This window comes from Neomonachus schauinslandi, chromosome 11, assembly GCF_002201575.2.
Source record: "Neomonachus schauinslandi chromosome 11, ASM220157v2, whole genome shotgun sequence".
NCBI lineage: Eukaryota > Metazoa > Chordata > Mammalia > Carnivora > Phocidae > Neomonachus > Neomonachus schauinslandi.
Genome location: NC_058413.1, coordinates 43,249,929 through 43,258,509, shown reverse-complemented (window position 1 = coordinate 43,258,509; position 8,581 = coordinate 43,249,929).

Genomic DNA, 8,581 nt, shown 5'->3' with positions numbered 1-8,581 from the left:
GGGCTCCCTGCTCAGCAGGGAGCCCGATGCGGGACTCGATCCAGGGACTCCCGGATCATGACCTGAGCCGAAGGCAGTCGCTTAACCAACTGAGCCACCCAGGCGCCCCAGATACGAGGAATTCTTAATCTCAGGAAACAAACTGAGGGTTGCTGGAGTGGTGGGGGGTGGGAGGGATGGGGTGGCTGGGTGATAGACATTGGGGAGGGTATGTGCTATGGTGAGCACTGTGATTTGTGTGAGACTGATGAATCATAGACCTGTACCTCTGAAACAAATAATACATTGTATGTTAAAAAAAAAAAAAAAGAAGATAGTAGGAAGGGAAAAATGAAGGAGGGAAAATCAGAGGGGGAGACGAACCATGAGAGACTATGGACTCTGAGAAACAAACTGAGGGTTCTAGAGGGGAGGCGGTGGGGGGATGGGTCAGCCTGGTAATGGGTATTAAAGAGGGCACGTTCTGCATGGAGCACTGGGTTGTTATACGCAAACAATGAATCATGGAACACTACATCAAAAACTAATGATGTAATGTATGGTGATTAACATAACATAATAAAATTAAATTAAATTTTAAAAAAAGATTCTCTCTTCCTCTACCCACCCCTCCCCCCCCCCAACCCCAGCTCACGCTCTGGTGTTTATTCTCTAAAATAATAATAATAATAATAATAATAACCCGGGTCATGCTGTGGTAACAACTTCCAACACTGAGTGGCTTAAGATAAAAACAGGTTGATTTCTTGTTCCTGCTAAGTGTCCATCATGAGTTGGCAGAGGGCTCTGCTCATAGTGAACACTCAGGGACCCAAAATGACACCAACAGATGGTGTTGGTCATTGTGCCAGAGGGAAAGAGAGTTCTGGAGCATCTTGCATGGACAATTAAATGTTTGGCCTGAAACTGACACCAAACTTGTCACAAGGCCCCATACCTCCACATGCGTCCAAAGGGGCCAGGAAGGCTGTCCTACTGATTGCCCGGGAGGTGCCTGATTTCAGGGGTATCTCTTATCTGTCCAACTGGGGTATAAAACCTCTTGGGACAGAGTTGTTTTTGCATGGCTTCTTTCTAGCCTATGTCTGGACCAAGATCATACTCAGTAACACCCACCTGAGAGGCGGCTTGTCCAACTGTGATTTTAAGAGTGAATGACATTTGAAAACAAAAAGGTGTGCTAGATGTTATGATATTTCGTCAGCAGTTGCTCAGGGTTGTGTGTGTGTGTGTGTGTGTGTGTTTTAATGTCAATGGAAAATACGAGTTCTTCCAATAGTAAAATCTCATATGAAAAGTAAAAAACCATATAGAAGGGAAAATGTATCTTCTAGATGTGCTCGTTCTGCCATTAGGTTTATTTCAAAGTAAGTATACAATTTGGTTTGGAACCCACAGGATACATGGCACATATTAGGCTAATTTTTGTGGAGTGAATGAATGCGTATCATCATCTCCACATATTTACCTCGCCTCCTGTCCCGGCTTTTTCTCATGTTGCCAGGCAACAGAGAACCTATGTTCACTTTAAGCATAGTGTAACATGGAGGAGCTGAGCTATGCACAATGCCAATAAGGTGAAACCCTGTGGGTTCTTACTCTAGCACAAAAACAGTAGGTTCTGGGCTAGACGGCCTTTTATTGCCAGAGGACAAAGGCGTGGGGGGAGACAGGCCGTATCCACTATCTGCTGGCTGCTCTGACCTCACCTGTGTAACCTCAACTCTCCCTGGCTCTGCCAACCCGAGAGGGTAAAATATGGTTGAATTAACATCAAATCTCACATCTTGATTGCTGTGAGTCCCATCTGCTTACAGAGGAGCTCCAGGTGGTCTCAAAGTCACCCCCCAGGTATTTCTGCTTCCCTGGACTCCGGCTGAGTCCATTCATGCTTTTCCATGCCTTGATGCAGATTGGTGCCTGCAAACCATTCTGTCTCTGCTAATGGTGCCCTTGGTTTATTACATAGCTCTGTCAGGCACAGCTGTCCTCTGTTGGTGGTGTCCTAAGCCCTCAGTGGGGAGTCAGGGGTGGTGTGACCACCGCCGCCAACTCTGAGTCACATTGGATCATCTGGCTCCTGAAACAGCACACAGGTCCTTCAAGAACAGAGTGTCCTCAGCTTCTGACTCTGTCTTCTTCCTTCTCCACCCTCACCCTGCTCCCCGCCCTAAGCTGACTCTATCCCCCACTTCCCCATCCCTACCACTTCCTGTCCTCCATTCTCCACCCCTGGTGGGGGATGACTCAAAACTTGTCCCTCAAACTGGGCCAGGGATCTGTCAACATTTGCTTCCCCTCACCTTGGTCCTCGTCATGGTCAAATAAGTAGTGGGTGGTAGAGCCAGGTTTTAAATCCTTACCCACCTTTGCACTCACTTTCCCCTAAAAGCATACACTGAGACCCTGAGATAAAAATGAAATACAGAAATTATCTGTTTCAAGTCAAAACTGTTTAGTTCTCCTCCTTTCCCCAAATTTGTCCCTCTCCCTGCATTCATTGTTTTAGTAAATGACATCACACCCCATCCAGCCTGCTCATGCTCCATCCTGCCCAGAAATCCTACCAGCGCTACTTACAACATGGAACTCAGATCCATCCAGTCACCACATTGCCACTGTCCTCACCCTGGTCCAAACCCATTGTTATCCCTCTCTTGGTCGACCGTCAAAGACCTCCTACCTGGTCCCATCACTTCCAGGCTTAGCCCACTTCATTCTCCATAAAACGATTCCACTCAATTCTCCATAAAACAGATCCCTCATCATTGGATCTCCTATCGCATGCTAGCCTCCTTCGTGTTTGTTGATCACAGTTCAAAATATTCATGTGAATATTTCTCCCCACTCCATCCTGCGCTCACTGACTTCCTTGACTTCCCCTGAAAGGCAGATAGAAGCCCCCTACTGTGGCACTGGGGACAAAACTCTGCAGATACTTAACCATAAGTAAAGAAGAAAATGTTGCTTTCTAAGCAGAAGACTGAATAATCCAGTGCAAACTTGCAGGGTGAGCGTTCTTCCCAGGGAGACGATGAGGGGCAGGAACAGATTAAGAAACCTGTCATCCCCTGTGGGCATGCCCCCTTTCTATGGCTCAGCACCCTCAGTAATGCCTAGAATGGAAGGTGGTGGGGGGCGTCTTGGTGACTTGAGGGATGCAGGAGGCAAGGAGGGAACCCTTTCCCTATCCACGGGAGAGCTGGATGGAACCAATCTGTGATTGCCACTGAGCTGGGGCAGCAGCGAACACAGCTCCACCGTCACGCTTGTGAGATTGTTTGATTAACGTTTGTCTCCCCGGCGAGACTGCAAGCTCTGCGGGGACAGGCGGGGGCTAGTTTTTGCTCTTCGACCCAGCGGTCGAAGACACACGGTAGGTGCTCCGTACGTACCTGTTGAATGAATACACGAACAAATTACAGGTGGTCGTGCAGGTGGGTATTTACAAACATACATGCAACACGTATGTGTATGTGTACATGTGCACATGCTGATAAGCACAGCATTGAGGCTTCAGATGGCCAGTGTCCTCACTTGTTTTTCAAGCGTAACAGTCAGAAGAATTTTATTGAAGTACGGAAAGGGCTTTAAAAAAAAGGTGTTAAAACCCATAAAACCTCTGTGAAGTCCTTACTTCTTTACCCTGGCTGGGAGATGCTTCAAAGCAGTGCTTTTCCAGGCTTGGGGGAAGCATGTGCCTCCCTCCCAACCCTCTGGTTCAAAACCTTTTGGGGAAGCACGTGTGAGCTAAAAGTATCATTGCTTTGATTTGATTTTTCATCAAAGTATTTGGTTTATAATTTCAAAAGTACCGTAGAATAAGAAGGGATGGGATTTTTGCATTTAGCAGAAGAGGACAGAGGTCAAAAATGGTAGAAAATTCCTGTTTTAAAGCAAAGAAACCAGCATGTGCCACAGTGAAGGACTTGTCATATGCATTTTTCTTGTCGTTTTAAAATTTTTTGACTGGAGATAGTGTTGGCTAGAGGGCCAATTCTTACTAGCATAAATGAAGATGCTTTTTGAAGGGTTGTAACTATCTCCTTTGTGCAGATTAGGATTAGATTGTGATTCACCAGGGCTGCGTGGTACACAGCTTTAAGGCCCACTGTGGCCAGTGATATGTGGTGCCTGATGACAAAGGAGCCCAGGACAAGGTTGACTTAGAGCAGACGAAAGAAGTGAGAGGAGAGTGGGGTGGAATACAGTTGTGCTCACTCAGAAACTGCAGGAAAGAGATCAGAGACAAAAAGTTTATATGATAAAAATGAATCTACTATGCTTTTTAGAAACCTCACAGTCCAAAAAAATTTGGCTTAGCCCTTTGTCTGCCAGAATTAATAGGAAAGGCCAAGTCTATCATTGCATGTGCCTGTATGTGCCTGCATGTGCGTACATGCACACCTTTCCTGCCTGGTTAGTAATTGTGCAAGAGCCCTGGGGGCTTATGGGTAACCCCCAGTGAAGGCTCTTTGCAGGTGGATGCAGCTCTTGGTTCTTCTTACCCATGTCCTGTTGGATCCATTCAGAAGCAGTGATCCCCTTGCATTTTATAACAAGCTTGAAACACAGAGATCTTTGCTAAGATTCCTAAGCCCTGGTGCCTGGTGGCCAGTGTTCTTAGCCATTTCTGTCTCAAGTATCTAGTAGCTTTTTGCTACTCAGCATCTATCCCCTGCTTCCTCTAGTTATAATACCCAATTTTCTAAGTTCCAGGGAGAAAGCATGTGACCAGCCAGTTAGAACGCTGTGTCTCATGGATTTAGTGATTGGTTCAGTAATTGTCATATATTCTAGTGAAAAGCCAATACGATTTTTTTTGGAGACACCTGCTGGGGAACATTACGTAGATCCTGCCAATGAAATCAATAGAGAGAGGGAAATGCAATATTGAGAGATGGATAGAAACAGTCCTCATGATATATTTTAGATCCCTGGATCAAGCTGTACCTGAAGGTAGTTACCCATGCACTATTTAGTAACCAACCAATAAATAACCCAACTTCCTTTATCTCCCCCCGCCCCCAAGCCTGGTTTGCCTCTGTTTCCCATCATTTGCAATAGAAGGTATCCTAACAGATACTGAGTCCTCCCCCTGGGAACTTTAAGTGAGGCAAAGGTCATAGCTGTTTATGAATCCAGCATCTCTGCTCTATCCTCCAGATCTCCAAGAATATCATTCTTTTCTGGTTTGGGTGTTTTCTCTATTTTCAGCCCTTGGAAGACTTTCCATTCTGGAACAATCCAGTTCGAGGTTCTATTTATGACGAGGCCCTTGAAAATGAACAGAAAAAAGCCTGTTAATTCTCTCACAAGGCAAAGGGTAGTTAGATCTCCTGGACACAAATGCTTGGCTGATCTTCCAGAAATGGGGGGGGCGGTGGGGAATTTACCTTTTCATTTGCCTCTAGGTGGGGGAACAAATTAGAATAGGTATCTCAATAAATTACCTACTAGTTAACTTTAAAGGTATAATGCTAAGGCAGCAAAGTCCTAGTAATAGAGCACCTGACCACTGACTCACTTTCAGGTAGGTTTGAAATACCATAAGGATAAGACTACAGAGCAAGACACAAGGCACCTGACCCAGTGCTTCCTGACCAACTGCCATTGGAGAGACTGGGTGGCCAGAGTTATACTCACACAGCTGACTGCAAATTCAGATGCCTCCCGGGGCCAGGTGGGTAACAAAACTAGTGACCTCGGGGAGGATGGAGCTGCACAGGCAGCAGTGGGGACCCTCCGGAACAGGAGAAGACTGTTCAATAAACAGGCCGCCGATAGTCAGCTCAGCCTATTGTCACCATGTGGGGAAATAGGCACAGTGTGGCTCGAGTTTAAGAGAAGCCCTAAATTTTGCGAGTTCTAAATGTTTGCAGCTAATTACATTTAAAAAAAGCAAACAGGACTGTTCAGCCAAACAAAATACACAAGCTGGCAAGATACATCTTTTTCTGTTCCTTTAAGTCCAAGATAAATAGTATGTCTCAGCGTGTTCATCAGAAACCAGATTCTCCAAATGTTACAAGCTACTAGATGGGTGCCTGGCTTTGACCACCAGGGGAGATGGGTATCTGGGTTGACCTGTTCCCCCTTTGCAGGTACTGGGCCTGCCTCTCCTTCGGGGACTTCTCTCCCTCGATTACACGTGGCTTGGGTGAGGCTGACTCAGTCCCTGAATGTGCAGGTCAGCCCACAAACCTGGCCCGGCCAGGGACCTCATCCTCTTACCATAGTGGACTAGGGCAATAAGGCAATTCCTGGATTTCTTTTTCAAAAACTACTGGGAAAGAGAAGCTCTGCTTCCTCTGACGTTGCTAGCTTGCTACAGGATTATGGATCTGGAGGGTTCCTGTGCCATCAATGGGAGAGGCCGGGAAAAGAACTGCACTATCACCGAGGAAAGCAAGACACGGAGAGGGCGAGGGTGGGAAAGAGAGAGAGATAGGGACCAAATGTGAGCTCCTGGCTCCAGCTATACCTGAAGCCATACATACATCTGGACTTTGAGGAGGTTAGCAAAATGTTCTCCTTTTCCTAACATAGTTTTAGTTTGCATTCTCTCACTAGTCACCAAAATAAGCTTGTCAAGTATATAGTGGGTTACTGACTACCTGATAGCACCTCAAACCTAACTGGAGCCTGGGAGCCCAGAGCTTCAACGGGGGCCCTGTGGCTGGGAGACGGGGACATCTGTGAATCCAGCACTGAGGCTGTAGGGAGAAGGGCAGAAGAAGGAGAAGCAGGGCTGACAGATCCACCCTTCCTGCAGGGGTTAGCGTCAAATGTGTGCTCGGGCAGCATCCCACGTTCAGCCTGTTTTGCCATCACAGTTATGTGCTGCGAGTGATTTCAACATAAATTAGCTCAGATGTGATTGATAAATGGGGGGATGATGTCAGGGGAATGTGGAGGTTGCCCTGGTTCCCATAGGATGCTCCCAGGCTGCTGGAAGCTGAAGCCCAAGGGCAGGAACACAGCTGACGACGGCAAGGTCCTCCTTTACCTCCTGTCGCCTGAGTTGAGCCACAGTCTCCATCTTCCCCGATCTTGGTCATGTTTCCTTATCTCCCTGACTCTGAAGACTACAGCTTCTCTTACATTTCCTTCTACCAACTGACCCCTTCCTCCTTTTTCTCCTTTCCAAGTCAAAGTCCTTTGTTTTCTGCAGAATTTTTTTTTAATGTATTAAGAGTTGAGCATTCTTGGGGCGCCTGGGTGGCTCAGTTGGTTAAGCGACTGCCTTCGGCTCAGGTCATGATCCTGGAGTCCCTGGATCGAGTCCCGCATCGGGCTCCCTGCTCGGCAGGGAGCCTGCTTCTCCCTCTGACCCTCCCCCCTCTCATGTACTCGCTCTCTCTCATTCTCTCTGTCTCAAATAAATAAATAAAATCTTGAAAAAAAAAAAGTTGAGCATTCTTTTTTAGACTCTGCTGGTATTTTTTATTAAGATTGTTATTGCTTTGGTTAGTGCTCTGGTCACAAACTTGTGTATGTGTTGAATTGTCTGCCTCAATCCTATTTTCCTATAAGTCTTATTATTTTTAGTGTGCAATTTTACAGAAAGTATTGTCTCCCTCCCTCAGGAAAGCACAGATCTCGTTATTGCCGAAACACCTGCACTTTTTTTTTTTTAAAAAAGATTAGAATGATAGATAGCCATAGATGTGCTGACCTTGGGCCATGTTGCTTCAGTTCTTCTTTGTTTGCTTGCTTTTATATGGTATTATCAAAGTTCAACCTGTCTTTTAATCATTTTGTTTGTTTAGTATTGAACTATAAAAAGACTTACACCTGAATCTCGGGTCCTAGTAGGGCGAACCTGGAAGGCTTTCTGGATCCCTGAATTTAATTTTCCAACCTGGAAGACCTCGCTGTGCCCCTCAGCATCTAGGAGGGGCCTTTAAGCAAAACTACGTGCACCAGCAACGCAGCATAAGCAGATGCTACACACCGTAAAGGACGTGAGATGCAGGCAGCTGGAAAATTGTGCTACAAAAATAAACACCCACTTTCTGCAAATTGGGCAACTCTCATTAGCCCTGGGAAGCTCATTTTCATGGTTAAGTAGTTAAGCTGCTGATTAAAGGCACAGACCATTTAAGGCACCTGCTTCTTCTTTCATGTTCCTTCTGTTTTAAACTTTGGCCAGGAGATGGCGCTCTTGAATGTAAATTGCCTGAGGATCCCTAGGTGTTGGTACAAGACCCACTCAGCACCTGCAAATACTTCCTTCTTAAACTGAGAAAATGACTTGGATTTTCCGTTGGGGAGAGGAATGCAATTTTAAATCCAGCTAGAAGCCTGAGTGGCTAAGAACATAATAACACCAGCTGTCATGTTTTCATTTGGATCTAAAAATTCAATTAATGCCGATTAATGTTTGTGTGTGGGGGGGGCAGGTGTACCCCCAGTGCTGTGATGTTAAACCAGGAAGTAATAATACTTTGTAGAAAAAAATAAGGCACTTGAGGAAGGACTAGTATTTGATCTTACCACATTAGATAAAGACAACTTGGTACACCGAGGTGTGGCAGACCTGACTTTATATCTTGGGCACAAATGCCACATATAATGG